The sequence below is a fragment of the Meles meles genome, chromosome 18, assembly GCF_922984935.1.
Source record: "Meles meles chromosome 18, mMelMel3.1 paternal haplotype, whole genome shotgun sequence".
Classification (NCBI taxonomy): Eukaryota; Metazoa; Chordata; class Mammalia; order Carnivora; family Mustelidae; genus Meles; species Meles meles.
Genome location: NC_060083.1, coordinates 40,672,864 through 40,688,227, shown reverse-complemented (window position 1 = coordinate 40,688,227; position 15,364 = coordinate 40,672,864).

Below are 15,364 nucleotides of genomic sequence, written 5' to 3'. Positions count from 1 at the left end.
ACTGATTTTAAAATCTCCGCTAGGGGAGGGGTTCTAGCGCTTGGGAACCATGAAATTCACTCTTCTGGCTGCCCACAGTGGAAATGGAGCCATCAACTCAACTTTATCTCCTTTCTTTAAAAAAATTTTTTTAAATTTATTTTACTGGGGCGCCTGTGTGGCTCAGTGAGTTAAAGCCTCTGCCTTCTGCTGGGGGCATGATTCCAGGGTCCTGGGATAGAGCTCCACATCCGGCTCTCTGCTCAGCGGGCAGCCTGCTTCCTCCTCTCTCTGCCTGCCTCTCTGCCTACTTGTGATCTCTGTCTGTCAAATAAATAAATAAAATCTTAAATGAATAAATAATAAATTTTACTATTTTAAAATTTATTTTACTATTTTACTCATTTTAATTTATTTTACAATCTATTTTACTATTTAATTTATTTTACTATTTAATCTCCATGCCCAACATGGGGCTCAAACCCCAAACACCAAGTTAAACACAGGCTCCACCCACTGAGCCAGCCAGGCGCCCCGACTTTATCTTCTCTCTCTCTTTTTTTTTCTTCTTTCTATTTCTTTCTTTCTTTTTTTTTCTTCTTCCTATTTCTAAGAGATTTCCTCATTCTCTCTTAGCAAATATAGAAAGACTTTTTTTTTTTTTAAGTTCTTCCCTGCAGCTAACTTCAATCCTTGCTGCATCGGTAACCCTCACACCTGCATAATTTTTCCGACAGCTTTCAGAGCTTGCCTCCATGCTGACTGTTCTGGGCTTATTCTTTAAGTTTACAAAAATGGACTCAGCACCTGGTAAGTGGCAGGTCCTCCATTAGGCGTTGGGGAGACAGGGGTGAGTGAAGCGGCTGTGGTCCTTGGCCTCTGCGTTTCAGCCTTGGGAGGGCATCGGAATTGAGCTAGCCACGTGGGGATCCTGGCACAGGGGCCGTGGGGTGAGGGTTAGCGTCCTAAAGAGAGGAGGGCAGGATCCTGGCCTCAGGATAGTCTGGGGACGGAAGACGGGAGGGCAGGAATCACAGTTCCTGGCCCAGAGGACAGCCTATGTGGGCCTGAATTAAGAAGGGCAGAGCGGACCTCCAAGAACCAAGTGAAAATCCACACAGCGGGGCTTTGTGCCTCCTGAACCTTTCTGTTCTCAGAAGCCCCTCTAAGCTCCTCCATGACTCTCTGGGCCCCACAGAGCCCACAGCAAGACAAAGAACTTTTGTCTGATCAGCTGAGCTATAATAAGAGAACGATTCCCCAGGACCCTTCCTAAGGCCTCCAGCGGAGCTGGCTCTTCTCAGAATGGCCGGGATTCCAGCCTCACGGGCAGCCATGCGTTTTACAGTAACTCCACAATGTCTGTCTTGGATTTGCTTTCTGCCGATCTTCCCTTTCAGCTTTCTTTTTAAAAGCCTGGCCTCTTGGCTGTCTTGGTACTTATCTCTTTCTGAAGTGGAACAAGTCGAGAATATCCAGGGTTCGGGGCAATCTGCCGTCCCCAGGGTCCTTCTCCAATGAAAGACTGAGATTTGGTCAGACTGAGATTTGGAGTCGAAAGCTGATTAGTGTAAATGCTCACATCTCAGGGAGTCGAAACAACCTGCCCATGAAGGCTGCTGATCCCATCCTGTCTCATTCGCTGCTGGGGAGCAGGGGGGTGGGGGGAGGGGCAGGGGCCGGGGGAAGCGAGGACGGGTGCCGAGTCAGCGCCAGACTCTGACGTGCCAGGCAGAATGGCATCTCTAGCACAGTGGCTCCGGGCAGGGAGGGCAGCGGGGAGGGGGGCAGATGCTGAGAGGCTCACGGGAGCCATGCCAACAGATGGGTCTGCCCACCCCCCCACCCCCGCCCAGACGGAAGCAGCTAACCCTTCACGAGCCGACCCCGTGAGCCCATTATTCTTTCCTGGGATCCCAGGTGATGCGCGAAGGGCCACGAAGGAATCCACTGGTCAATGCTAGCTGGGTGGGTGGGAGCGGAGAGGTCGGGAAGGGGCAGGCGCGGGGTGGGCTTGCCTGGGTGAGCCCCTGGGAGCTGAGCCAGCGGGGCGCGGGGGGGGGGGGGGGTTGTGGGGAGGGGGGAAGGCTGCTTTGGGATTCTCAGTTACCCAGCCTGCCAGGCTGCTGGTGTGCGGAGCCCAGCCCCCTCCCCAAAGAGCCCCTGAGAGGGGCCAAGAGAGGGGGGAAGGCCACCCGTGGCCTTGTGAGGCTGAAGCACAAGCTCCTTCCTCAGCTGCCAGGGAAGAATTTAATTACCAATTAAAACCCCCTCCATCTGTTTCGGGCCTGCCAGAGAGCTCTCTCTACCCTTTAATTACATCTCTGACAACAATTTAACTCAATTAGCTGGTAAACACAGCAGAATGCAGGCAACCCGGGGCACCCTCTTGTCCCTGCCATCTGTCTGTCCGTCTCATGCTCTTCCCCACTCGCTCTCGGTCTGTCTGTCCTGCCCCTGCTTCCCTCTCTCCATTTGACCACCGCCCCCTCCTCAGTGGGCTCCTTTCCTTCTGTCTATCTTCTCCAGCACCTCTTGTCTGTCTCACACCAGCTGGGTTTCTCCTCCCCCCACCCCGCCCCACATCTTTGTCATTCCACCTTCCTTTCCCATCTGCTGTCTGTCTGTCCCTTTTCCCCTGCTCTGTCTCGTTCCATCCGTTCCAACTTTCTGTCCTCTGCAGGCCATTCTCCAGAGAGTCTACCTGTTCTCTTTCTTCTTCTAGTCTTCTTTCTCCTTCTCTGCATCCCTCCTGCGTTTGTTTGTTTGTTTGAGGGAAGAAGAGGGGAGGGGCAAAGGGAGAGAGGAGAGAGGGAGAATGTTAAGCAGCCTCCATGCCCAGCGCCGAGCCCCAAGTGGGGCTCAGTTTCATGACCCTGAGATCATGACCTGAGCCGAGATCAGGAGTTGGATGCTCAGCCGACTGAGGCTCCCCATGCGTCCCTCCTGCATTTAACTGAACTCACACTTTTAACCTGTCTTCTCTGAGCCTCCTCCCTGCGGTGTCTCCCTAACCTTTATCAGCTCCTTGTGTTTTGTCCATAAAGTACAGACGAATGTGAGCCCCAGGAATAACGGCTTCTGTATTTTGAGCCTGTCCTTTGCCAGTCGCTGGCTAAGAGCTTTGTGTCTTTTATTTTGTTGAACCTTAGAAAAATTCTGTGAAGTAGGTATAATTCTCCCCATTTGAACAGGGGCCTCATCGACGCTAGGAGAGATTTTGCAGCTTGTGGGAGATCGAGGCACGGGGAGCAGCCTTGAGGATACTAGAGAGGGCCTGAGTGTATGGGGCAAGGCTCTGTGTTGCCAAGATGAAGGGCGGAGCACTAGGTCCCCAGTTAATGAGGGATAGAAATTAGGGATGATTTTTGAGAATCGAACCTCCCTATTTCTGCTGGAGGGAAATTTCCAGATTCTAGTTTGCCACAGTGTGAGAGAAGTTCCTCAGTCCCCTGAGAAAGTTAAAGAAATTTTTTTAGGACCCCAAGGAGTAGGAGAGAAGGAGAGAAACAAGTAGGCTATAATTATCCTAGCACTCCTCCCCTGGAATGACGGTGGGGGGTGGTTGGAGAGAAAGGCAGCCTGATCCGTCTTGTGGACAGGCAGGGACATGATGGAGACCCCGGGTCAGCCAGGTAGTCACATGGCTGCGGCTCAGGCAGACCCCAGCCAGATAAAACTCATCTGCTTTCTTCCCCCGTCCGTCCTCGGCTGACTAATCATTCTTCCTTTGATTAAAACAGAAAAGAATTGGGGGGAAGAGAAGGGGAGCCTATTTCTTCTCTCTGTTTTCTACCTTCCTTTGGTTTTCTAGATTTGAAGTCCTTCCTCAGAGGGTGGTTTCAGTTGGGGTTTCGAACCCACACACCTCCAACCCTGCTTCCTGCCACCTTCACCGGGGAGTGGCAGGATCCCAACTACATTCCTCAAATGCAGGAATTGTGCTCCGGAGGAAATGACAAATGTGCGCTCTTGAGTCAGCCTGGGTAGGGAGACTGGTACATCCCCTAGAACTTTCACTGTCAGAACTCTTTCCAGGGGAGCCCCATTCTGGAGGTAGATACGGAGAGTTCTGGGCAGAGGCAACCAAGAGGCAGATGGGAGATTGGAATAGAGGCAGGGCAGAGAAGCAGAGAACACTCGAAAGGAGGCTCCTTGTTCAGGCTTCTGAAGCCTTATGAAAGCAGTGGGTTTGTGTGCAGTTGCAATAAACGTGACACAATAAGGACCACAGAGTAATGAGGCTGGTGGGTTGTTGTTTTTTCCAAGCAGACACATGATTGCCTAGAATTTCAGAGTTCAAGGGACCAGAGAGGTCTCTTCAACCCAGGGTCCTTCCTGCTGCAAGAATCCTTATTACAGGGCCGCCTGGGTGGCTCAGGTGGTTAAGTAATTGCCTCGGCTCGGGTCATGATTCCGGAGTCCCTTGATCGAGTCTCACATCGGGCTCCCAGCTCCATGGGGAGTCTGCTTCTCCCTCTGACCTTCTCCCCTCTCATTCTCTCTCTCACTCTCTCTCTCTCAAATAAATAAATAAAAAAAATCTTTTTTTAAAAAAAGAATTCTTATTACAGTAGCCTAGCAAATACCTTCTTTGAATACTTCCAGTGACAGGGAACTCACTATCCCACTAGGTATCCCCTTTCTATTTTCAGACTGGTTTAATATTTAGAAAATTATTTCTTGGGGCACCTGGGTGGCTCAGTGGGTTAGAGCCTCTGCTTTCGGCTCAGGTCATGATCCTGGGATCCTGGGATCGAGCCCCGCATCGGGCTCTCTGCTCAGTGGGGAGCCTGCTTCCTCCTCTCTCTCTCTCTGCCTGCTTCTCTGCCTACTTGTGCTCTCCCTCTGTTAAATAAATAAATAAAATCTTTTAAAAAAAATAAAAGAAAATTATTTCTCATATTGTCACCCTGTAATTTCCAACCTTCTGTCATATTTTCATCTTGTGAAGTGATGGAGAATGTGTAAAGCTTCTCCCCCGTTTCAGATGCGAATCCAGTGTCTAGAAGGCAGCCAGGAGGAATTCTGGAGCGTTGAACCATCCTTCATTCCTTCAGCCGTTCCTCAAATGCTCTCATTTCAAAATCTCACTAACATCTTCCTTTGTGCCTCTCTCATTGAGCAAGGTCTTTCTTTGTAAATACTGCCCCAGGCCTAAAATGCATGCGTTAGATGAAGTCCAAAAGGCAAAGGACAGAGGAAAGACTTTCACCTCCCTCTATATCTGTATACAGTTATTATTATACAGATAATACAGACCGTATTATCTCTATTAATTATTAATTATCTGTATTAATGCAGCTCAGAATCTATCACTTTTCTATGGCAACCACAGATCATAGTAGCCTCTGTATCTTATTGGCATATCGATGTTTCAGTCAACCAAACTTACTTGTCTGGGAGTATGAGTTCCCATCCCTCCTGAGTTCATGCTTTTAGTGATAAATATTAAACATATCACTTGACCCTTTTAAATTTCATCTCACTCAACTCAAGTTAACTAAGACTGATGGAACCTTACCGTGTTTCACCGTGTTCTATTTGGGCCAATGTTCCCCTCCTACCAAGGTCTTGGATCCGGAGCCCATCACCCAAACCCTAACCAGCTGTCTAGCCCCCCCAGGTCTGACACCCTCATCGAACCATCCATAAAGTGTCAAAGAGTACGGTGTCTCCTGAGAGGACTGTTTTGAAACAACTGAGGTCAAAATGAGTCTCTCTTCTTCAAATGGAGGCCCTAGCTGCATTTTTGGGTTTTGCTTTTGTTTTTGTTTTTTTTTAAGACTTTATTTATTTATTTGTCAGAGAAAGAGCACAAGCAGGCAGACCGGCAGGCAGAGGCAGAGAGAGAAACAGGCTCCCCACTGTGCAAGGAGCCCCCTAGGGGACTCAATCCCAGGACCCTGGGATTACCACCCGAGCCAAAGGCAGCGGCTTAACCCACTGAGCCACCCGGGCATCCCACATTTTGTTGTTTTTTTTTTTTTTTAAAGAGTTTATTTATTTATTTGGCAGACAGAGATCACAAGTAGGCTGAGAGGCAGCCAGAGAGAGAGGGGGAAGCAGGCTCCCTGCTGAACAGAGAGTCCGATGCGGGGCTCCATCCCAGGACCCTGGGACCATGACTTGAGCCGAAGGCAGAGGCTTTAACTCACTGAGCCACCCAGGCGCCTCTGCATTTTTGGTTTTTTAAGAACTTTCCATTTTGGTAAATTTCTACCACAGAAGATGATCAGAAAGCAGTACGAAGGCTCCCATATGCCCTTCACCCAGATTCACCACTGTTTACATTTAACTCCATTCGCTTGATCCTTCTCTGTCCACATGTTTACATACGTATTTTTTCCCTGAACTCTTTGAAAGCTGGAGACAGAGTGTCCCTTTAGTATTCCGTTCTGGAAAACAAAGGCATTCTCTTACACAAACAACCTCGAGATGATGAACAAAATCCTTGCAGCAACTGAACATTGCTGCAAGACCACTATGTAACTCGTGGTCCCTATTCAAACTCCATCAGCTTTCCCAGAAAGGTCCTTTATAGCTATTCCCCCCAGTCCAGGCTCTGATCCAGAACCACGCATGGCATTCAGTAGTCAAACTCTTTCGTGGGAGGCTATGGCTTTATTTCAGCACTTTGCTAAAAGCAGTTGGAAAACTTTTTTGAAAACCCCCAGCCCACGAAAAACAGTGAAACCATCCCACCTTCCAGGAAGGAAGATCCGGTAACCCCTGAGGACGGCAAAACAAAATGTGCCACAGACTTTATAGGTACTTCCCATGAAGACTTTGCCAATGTTTTGGAGCCATGGAAACATCTAGAACAAGTGTCGCCATCTGATGAGATCACTGTGGAGGGAATCTGCTCAAGGAGAGCTAGGACTCCTAGGGCATTTGCTTCTTTTTTCTTTTTTTTTAAGATTTTATTTATTTATTTGACAGACAGAGATCACAAGTAGGCAGAGAGGCAGGCAGAGAGAGAGCGAGGAGGAAACAGGCTCCCTGCCAAGCAGAGAGCCCGACGCGGGACTCGATCTCAGGACCCTGAGATCATGACCTGAGCTGAAGGCAGAGGCTTAACCCACTGAGCCACCCAGTGGTGCCCAGGGCATTTGCTTCTAAATTTGCCTCATTCCATGATAGTCAAACTGCTCACTGTCTGAGAGTTTCAGCTTCTGGAGAACAAGGCCTGTATGATAGGCACATCCTTCTCGGTTCATTTGTTGAGGTATTGGGCTGTTGGAGCTAAGCCCCAGGTTTAGCCCTCCCCCCCCAAAAAGGCTATTTTTACTTACCAGGGAATGAGCCCTTCCCCTCTAAGATTAGTCACGAGGGAGGGGGGTGGGCGAACAAAGACGTAGGGGGCACTGGATTCCCAACAACTCACAACACAACAGCAGGCTGATGGAGGACGGATAACGCTGACTTCCCGCCGTGCTCACTCCGTAATGGATGCACAGTGAGCAAGAAAGCCCATCAACAAGGACGTGGCAAAAGGCGGCACAGTGATTTGCTCCACTCAGGCTCTCACCAGAACTCAGGTTATTGATGACCAGACAATGTTTCTGTAGCTCTCGTCCCTCTCGCCAGGTTCCAAGCCTTACCTTGGAGCTCAAGGCTTAATTGCTCCCCTTTCTCCCTGTCTTCCCAACACCTGTGAGTCACCAAACCTTTTCAAGCTTCTCACACTGGTCCAGGTCCTACTTCACTGTCCCGCTGGTCTCTGGTCTCTCTTCTATCAATTCATTCTGTGTACTACTGCTAGGTTGTTTCCCTTGAAAAACATCTATATCAGGGCAGCTGGGTAGCTCTGTGGGTTAAGCCTCTGCCTCTGGCTCAGGTCATGGTCTCAGGGTCCTGGGATCAAGCCCTGAATCTCAGGGTCCTAGGATCGAGCCCCGCATCAGGCTCTCTGCTCAGCAGGGAACCTGCTTCCCCCTCTCTGCCTACTTGTGTTCTCTCTCTCTCTCTCTCTGTCAAATAAATAAATAAATAAAATCTTTTTTAAAAAAAATCTATATCTATCTATCTACTCTCTCCATGTCTGTGTTCAGTACTCTCCTTAAATTTCCATTTTAGATCCAGCCAAACTCACCCATCCATGAGTAAGCCATCTTCTTGGCCTTTGCTCTTGTTCTAACCCCTCCCCCATCCACCCCACTCCATCCTTCAATTTCTGAGAGATCTGGTCCCCATGGCTCCTTTTGGGGGGACAGCTAGCTCCAAGTCCTGCAATCCCTCCCTTCCAGCTGAGTGTTGGAAACATTTGATGTCTCCACTACTTATTTGGCATTTGGCACATAACTCCTTTGATAATTTCCAATGTCCATGCATCTATTCTTTCTCCTAAGAAAGACAATAAACCCTTCAAGAGCAGATATCATGTTTATTTCTCTTCCCATCTTATATTTAAGGGAGTGCCGTCTCTAGATGGTTGGAGCACGATACATATTCAGGGCTGGTGACCATGGAATTTGTTTGAAAAGGGTATATTACAAAGAAATAATAACAGACAACATGTATCGAGCGCATAATCTTTAGACCGAACACTATACACTTTGTATGGATGATATCATTTGTTCCTTCCAGTGATCTAGGGACAATTATAATCCTCATTTTACTGATAAGGAAACTGAGGCTGAGGAAAGCAAAGGAATTTGCCCAGGATCATCCAGCTAGTGAGTAGAAAAACCAGGATTCAACCCAAATGGTCTGATCCCAGAGCCCCTGCTCTTAACCACCATGTGATGGCCATGAAGAGGACCATCCTCCCACCCCCAAGACTTTAAATAATAATAATTATGATATTGATGATAATAAATGAAAATTTTCCAAGGAAAGTAGGGCTCTGATCTGTTGAAGCAGCTTTTCCAGTGTTTAATGACTTCAGTCTCGCAAAGCTGTTTGGAAGTATGAATTCAATCCTTTTATGTGTGAGAAGATAAAATGAACTGCAGAGTAACATTAGAATTTCACCTGGTCTTTAAAGGGCCACTTTCTTCTTTTTACTTTGTGTTTTGGCAACGGTGAGTAATGAGGAAGACTCTGACCTCAGAGCAGTCTAAGTTTATAGACCCTCTCCTGTGTTTCTGAATCCCAGGCCTGGCCAGAAATCTGTAATTTTCAGTCTCCACCACCTCTCCCAATTCCTAGTGACCTGGGGTTTAGGGGCACCTGGTGAGTATGGCAGATAAAGGGTAGAGTTGTGTTTCTTCCCTGTGGAGGTCAAGTCTGGGGTTCCAATGGGGACTTCAGTTTCCCATGGTGCCAAAAAAGAAGACAGAAAACAGGAAGCATTCTGTGTTCAGCCCGTGTTCACAGAAGACATCTCAGCAAGACAGACCCTAGCACAGCCAGCTGATGTCACCAAGAGAGGAGGGGGAGATGGAGGAAAGAAACAATGGAAGAAGAGACAAAGAGAAGGAAGGGAAGGGAAGCAAAAAGTGAAGATGGGAAATGTGGCAGAGGGGTGACAGCAAAGGGAAGAGTGGAGGACAGAAAGGGGGACAATTGGAACCCATCGTTTTTTGCCCACCTCCCTTCCCCTGTCCCTAAACCCACGGGTGAGGGCCTCTCGCCCCTCCCTGTCAACCAGAGGGGATCCAGACCCTCGCCCTCCGACTTCCCGTGCTGTCCCCCCAGGCCCAGCGGTTGCAAACTGGGGAGCCTTGTAAACAGTTTGCGCAATTTTCCTCCGCTTTCCCGGGGAGCTGCCTGTTTCCCGGGGGCCATTCCTTTCCCTGCAGCCCTCAGGGAGCTCCCTTTCCGCAGACCACAGCCAGGCTCCAGCTACCCCCCTTTCCTCCATTCCCCCAGCTCTCTGGAGGGGCTCGCGTCTCCCCGATGCGCTCCGGTCTCTGTCTGAGCCATCCATCAAGGGTGGCAGGCTGAGGGAAACATGAAAAAGAGCCTATTTGGCTATTAACATCCCCTCCCGCTTTGTTGTCTCTCTCCTCCCCACTCCCCTTCCAGCCCCCCACCCCACCCCTCCCCTTCCCCTTTTGCGGGAGACAAAACCAGACTGACAACCTGAAGACTCAAACATTAATCAAACTGCGCTCCGGAACAACCTTTCCCTCGCATTAATAAATACATTTGCGGCCCCTCATTGGACAGTTGGCCTAATTTGTTTCTCTTTTGCGGGGTGGGGGGAGCAGCCGCGCCCGCGCCCCCCGGCTCCCAGCAGCCCCGTGCAAAGCAGATGTTCCGCCGCGGACGCGGAGCTGCGCGGAGCCGCGCGCCCCGGAGGCCGCGGTTGTCATGGCGACGGCCGGGCCGCCTGCTGTCGCCGAGCACGCTGTCTCGCCCGCTCAGTGATTACCTCCATCTCCGCAGCGTTCGCCATACGGCCGGGCTTCTAATCAGATCCCCTCCCCTCCCCCTTCCCGGCGGCCCGGCCGAGCCCACGGTCCTCTGCCCCGCGCACTACCCCTCCGGCCCCCACCGCCCACCGGCAGAGATGCCCGCGCGCCGGTGTCCAGGAATGGCCGGCCCCAAGTGGGAAGAGGTTCTGTGCACCTGAAGCCATCTCTGGCAGCCCAGGACTCCCCCTGTCCCCCCCACACCCCGCGGTCCAGCTCCCAGTACTGTCCCCTGGAGACTCCCGCTCCCCATCCCCCTTCTTGGTTATGTTGGGGCGGGTCACCTGAGGTCCCCAAGAGAGGTAAGGCAGGCAACCCTAGATCCCCTTCCACCTGGGCAGGGCTCTTCCATTCTGATTCTGAACATGCTTAGAAGTTTCTTCCGCACAGCCTGGAAGTGAGGTGGGCTCCTGGAGCCATCAGAACCTTCCTCCAAGCTCTGCTTCTTGTGCCAGACCCGTGTTTTCTCAGACTAAGGGAGGGGTGCAGACATACAGGGTCTGGTGATCAAATGGGGCGGCCTGGCTCGAGTTTGGCCCACGGTGACTTTCACCTCATGGCTGTCACAAACACAATACGCTCCTCATGCTCCCAGGCTGAGGTTTATGGGTGATTTCTCGCGCACTCCCAGCAGACAGTCTCACAAGCCAAGCATTCTGTCTCCTCTCCAGGTTTGGTGGTGGGCAAGAGGCAGTTGGAAGGCCTCAGGGCCTTGGGATACCTTGAGGTCTTTCTCCTGAAAGAGGAGAATCTTTTCCTTCAGCCTCGGAGGCTTCATTAGGAGACGCAAACACCCCTTTCCAAACATCTCCCGCTTCAGGAGAAACAGGGTGATAACAGAGGCTGCAGGCCAAAAGAGGACAGAGGAGCTAGGGGTGAGGCCAGCCTGAAAGCAGAGCAAAACATGTGGAAGAGGGATTGAGACTGTGGCTGTGCGTTCCAGGCTAATTCATAACCTGGCAGTCCAAGGTGGCTGGAGCAAAAAATAATTTTGTGGGCGCCTTGGGCGGTTCAGCGGGTTAAGCCTCTGCCTTCAGCTCAGGTCATGATTCCAGGGTCCTGGGACAGAGCCCCGCATTGGGCTCTCTGCTCAGCAGGGAGCCTGCTTCCCTTCCTCTCTCTCTGCCTGCCTCTCTGCCTACTTGTGATCTCTCTCTCTGTCAAATAAATAAATAAAAATCTTTAAAAAAATAAAATAAAATAATTTTGTTTCAAGTGAGGGAGCCACCCCCACCCAGACCCCTGGAGTGATGAGAAAGTAGAAAAATTCTCCTTGGCACCAGGGAAAGCTTACTTAAACACTCCACTACATCCAAAAAGGCAGCCCCCTCCCAGTGTTTGCCTGCAAAGTCTCAGGCTGTATCAACCAATGAGAAGAGATGCTGCACTCTGGGCTCTTTCTCTGGAGTCTACTAAGAATCCTCATGTTAGAGCTCAAGAGCCTTTCCAGATTCAAACCAATCCTTCATTTTACGGACAAGAAACTGGAGACTCAGAGAGGGACCCTAATTGGCTCGAGACCCCATACTCAGCTCATCGTGGGACCTCGCTCTTGCTCTCTGCCATGGTGGTCCCTGGTGCCCCTCCCTTTCCTCTCTCGGAAGCCACTGTCTGGGAAACTGGTTTCCAAGAGGCACAGGCAGAATCCCCCAAATCTCAGGCCTTTCTAAGCCCGTCGTCACTCTGTCTCCAGAAGACCTGTCACCTGGAGGCGGCCCCGCTGGAGTGACAGCTCCCGTCGGCCCGGGGCCAGCCTAAGCCCTCTCTCAGGGGTGGTGGGGTGGGGAAGGAGCTTTCGCGGGGCCTCCCTCAGTCGATTGTCTGCAGCTCTGTCTTTGTCTGTCTGTCACTCAGAAGTGAACCGCTGGGGGGAGAGGTCAGGCTGCTTGGTGGAAAGGGAGAAAGAGGCCTGTCCCTGGCCCTGAGGGGTGGGGGAGAAGGCCGGGGGGGGGGGGGAGAGGGTGCTGCTTCTTCAACCTCTTTATGTCCCCTCCCTCCAACTCCCCCAGCTCTCTTAGGGAATTCCAGCCTTTGCTCATTTTAGGACCAGGATAGCAACTGTCCACAAAGACCCTTCTCTTCTTGCCACGTGAAATCCTGGATCGCCATTGGGGATCTTCTACTCCCTTCCTCTGTCCTGTCTGGAAGAAGGGGCTGCCAAGGAGTCTAACTCAAACCTCCTAGGAATGGGGTTCCATTAAATCTTGGGTTGCCATTGGAGATCTGCTCGCTTACCCTGCCTTGTCTAGAAGAAGGGGCTGCGAAGTCCAACTCAGACCTCTGAGGAAGGGGTTTCATCGCGCCCCCATTCCGCTTAGCCACCGCTCTGACTCCACTCCTGGGCTTGGCTGTCTCCCTGCCCCGCCTGCCTCATCAGATTCCCCAGGCTCCCCTGTCCCCCCACTGCCATCCCACACAAATCCATCCCCTGAGAGCCCCTGTTTTCAGGCTGCCCCAGCCTCTCCTGTACACTGCACACCTCCCCAGATTGTGCGGTTTCCAGTCTGCCCTTGCTCCCGCTGCACACGAATCTACCTCCCCAGCCTCAACAGTTTTCAGGCTTCTCACTCTCTGCCCCCCTGTACACGAACTGTCTCCCCAGACCCTGCTGTTTCCAGGTTCCCCTATGTTTCCCCGGTATACAAATTGGCCTCCCCGGGTTCGGCAGTTTCCAGAACCCCCTTGTTCTCTCACTAGGCAGTTCCATCTCCCCAGATTCAGCTGTTTTCAGGCTCCCCTCATTTGCCCTGTACACGGATACCTCTCCCAGGTTCTGCTGTTTCCAGACTCCCCTATTTCCCTTGTACACGGATCAGCCTCTAGCTTATGTGGATCGCAGCTGCCTAAGGGATTCAGCGGGTTTAAGGAGAGTGGAAGGAAGAGGTGAGTCAGGAAGAGAAGGAGGAGAAAGACTGCCATCAGGGAAGCTCCTTATTTCTCCTGTGACCTAGAGCCCTAACTAAGCTGCTTGCACACGGCAGGCAGCCTCTGGGCCTGTGACTCTGCAAACAGACCCTTTGAGTTGATCTGCCCTGGGACACCCCAATTCCCTCCTTCCTGCTGCTGTCCAGTATCCAAACTTTAAGTTTAGCCTCCCCAGGAGGGCCCCATCTTGGAAGGAGTGCCTCACAGTGGGGTAGGCTGGAGCCCTCCCAAGCCTTGGTCTCTCCCCTGCTTTCCCTCCGTGAGCCTCTTTGTCTCTTGCCTACCTGCCTCATCTCAGCTCCCCCAATGCCTTCAGGTAGAACTTAAAGGAGACCCCAAATGCACCCCCTCAGAACAAAAGAGGTACAGAGCTAGAGGCCCACAATTTTTTTTTTTTTTTTTTTTTTTGGTTTTTCAGGAGGGAGTGATACTAATCTCACTAATCTCATTAATCTCATGTCTCCCCGGAAATTCATTCTGTGCCTGGACTCACATCCTGGCATGCTTTGTAAGCACTTGTTCCTGCATCCTAATCCTTGTTGGGGAATGGGGCTAGAGAGTGAGGGTGAGGTGGGGTGCAGTTTTCTGAGACGTTTCCCAGGATTCTTACCTTCTCTGATTCATTTCAGTATTGCCCCCAAAGCTTCTAGTGGGCCCTAGGGAAGGGTGTCGGATTCTCCATCTTCCCTCCTCCACTCACACACCCACCTACCCAACCGGTAGCCCAACCCCAGTCATTTTGGCAGGTACCGTGTTCCATCTTGCTGGTTTCTGCAAACATTCTGGGTCCACAGGGAACACCTAGGAAGGGACAGGCCCACTGGGTCAGAAGAGATAACTTTCTTCAAAGTGAAGCCCACACCTGGGTTCAAACCTCATTGTCTCTGCTCCCAGGTCCAGAGTAGCTTCTGTTTCCCCATCATGTGGGGATGGCAGTCCCTGCTTGCCTCACTGGTCAGTGAGTGCAAATAAAATTACGTGTGGGGAGGAGACAGAATTCATTTACGGAACGTGGCAAATGTGGCTCTTTTATTTTTTTTTTAAGACTTTATTTATTTATTTGACACAGAGAGATCACAAGTAGGCAGAGCAGCAGGCGGAGAGAGGGAGGGGGAAGCAGGCTTCCTGCTGAGCAGAGAGCCTGATGTGAGACTCCATCCCAGGACCCTGAGATCATGACCTGAGCCAAAGGCAGAGGCTTAACCCACTGAGCCACCCAGGTGCCCTGCAAATGTGGTTCTTTCTGTAAGTCTGGTTAAAAGAAGTCTACGTTTTGTCTTTCATATATATATTCTCCTTCCACTGTTTGAAAATAAATGCCGCTGATGGTGCTCATTCCTTAATTTCACTATTTGGAAATCACTATTGGAGCTGGTGTATCTAGAAACCATACAAACTACCTATATACCGTTGTCAATTAAAATGTAGTTTTCAGGGGCGCCTGGGTGGCTCAGTTGGTTAAGCCCCCAACTTTTTTCTTTTCTAAGGATTTTATTAGTTAAGCAGTCCCTACGCCCAACATGGGGCTCGAACTCACAACCCTGAGATCAAGAGTCACATGTTCTACCAACTGAGCTAGCCAGGCACCCCAAGCCCCTGACTTCTGATTTTAGCTCAGGTCTTGATCTTAGGGTCATGAATTTAAGCCCTACATTGGGCTTACATTTGGAAAAAAAAATTTTTTTAATGTAGTCTTAAAACGGATTAATTATAATGTGTGAAATCACACCTCAATAAATCTGATCGGAAATGTGCAAAGAAAAATGTGAATTGGGATTCTGAGTCAGGAGCCCTATCTTTTTCCATTGCCCAGGAAGGCAGTCCTTGTCACAGAATTCTGTTTGTAAATGTTAGCTTCTGGTGTTCTGCAGAAGGCAGGGGGCAATGGGGCAGAAGGAGGTGAGTGGATTTCAGGAAACCCTCATTCCTGACCCCGCTGTCACTTGTTAGCTCTGTGACGTCGATAAAATCATCCTTGGAGCTTCACATCCCTCCACTGAGGTCTCTAACTTGCTCTCCCACAACCACCCAACTTCCTTTTTCTACCTCAGAGTATAAACGGTGTTCTGTGCCCCGAACCTCTCGGCCCTCGTCTCAAG